This window comes from Saimiri boliviensis, chromosome 6 (assembly GCF_048565385.1).
Source record: "Saimiri boliviensis isolate mSaiBol1 chromosome 6, mSaiBol1.pri, whole genome shotgun sequence".
Classification (NCBI taxonomy): domain Eukaryota; kingdom Metazoa; phylum Chordata; class Mammalia; order Primates; family Cebidae; genus Saimiri; species Saimiri boliviensis.
Genome location: NC_133454.1, coordinates 100,762,129 through 100,763,450, shown reverse-complemented (window position 1 = coordinate 100,763,450; position 1,322 = coordinate 100,762,129). Strand labels below are relative to the sequence as shown.

General features: G+C 56.5%; 1 protein-coding gene across 4 annotated transcripts in view; it reads left to right on the top strand.

The window, feature by feature from the left end:
• WT1 (WT1 transcription factor) overlaps positions 1-1,322 on the top strand; it is a 46,206-nt gene that overhangs the window by 900 nt on the left and 43,984 nt on the right. The window lies entirely within an intron of this gene.

Here is a 1,322-nt window from a genome sequence, read left to right as displayed (position 1 = left end):
TAGGACACCTCCCTCTCCTACCCCATCCCAGACCGCAGCTCCTACCCGGCTACTTCCCAAGGGCGGTGAGGGTAGCGGAAGCGGCGGCTGGGGAGGAGGCCGGTGAGGAGGAATGCACGCAGGCAGGGGCCCCCCGACATCCTCCAAAGCCAGGCAGAGCTGGGAGGCTGACTGTTCGCCTGAGCCGGGAGGCCGTCTGGGGCCCCTTAGAGTCAGAGAGATTCCGGGATTCCGGAACTGCCAGTCCCCACGGGAATGGGACGACGAGACCGGCGCAGTGTCCGACTTTGCCTCGGGAAGAGGTTTTGTTGATTAAGGGAACACCAGATTGTCACCAAGCGTTGGGCTTTTCAGAGGTCTGGACTGTGGATTCGTAGTGGAACCAGCGCAGGGTGAGCGCCTATGCTGTGCTGCCTCCGCCGCTCTAAAATGTTCAGGAGCACCTCCAGCCCGGGTAATACGGTGTTGGCACACAGTAGGTGCACATTAAGTATCATGGAGAACTAGAATGAGCAAACGCACCACCAGTCGCTAAATGGCTTTCTGGAACCGTGCCGTGTGCGCGGATAGTTCCCGCGTATGGTAATGCAGAAGTGGATCTTTCTCTGGGCTTCGCTCAGGCGGCAGCCACGCAGGTTCTGGAGATGGACCAGACCTTGACTTATCCGATTCCAAGGTATGCGGGACCAGGTTCTGCCGCAGACAGTGGAATGAGGCCCTAGCTTTGGCCTTTCTTTCAGCGCATCTGGGGCGCATCTTTACCTTGTAAATGCGGTGCTCAGCTGGGAAAATATTTCTTCAAGACCTGGAGTTAGAACAAGGACAGGTTTATTCCCTGTGCTCAGTCAGGATACTAGGACGGACCTCGGCGCACGATAAAGTATCATGTGGGTTTCTAGTCCCGGGCCGGCGCCCATCCCACCTCTCTTTAGCTTAGGCCGCACGGACCCGACCCTGCAATGCCCCTGTAGTTTGTCCTCTTCATTTATTCTCAGTGGATTTCTGCGCTATTGAGAACCTAAGCCAGTTCGGGTTCACTAGGTATTTTCGTAAACGCTTTACTAACACAATGGCGGATGCTTTTCCTGGAGCAAAACATCTCGAGTGCCTAAGGGCTGGGATGTTTGTGGAATGCGTGGGAAGTAGAGTGTATCTTTTGCAGGAGGTACCTTCCCCCAGCGCGCGGCAGAGGGGCTCTGCTTTTGTTGCCAGCCTTCACCCGCGCCTTCTAAACGCGCCTCTTAAGGCCAATACTACCCCAGCCCAACCAGGAGCACCGGGCCCACCCAAAGCCCTGGAGAAATCGAAACCGCCCTTTTCGT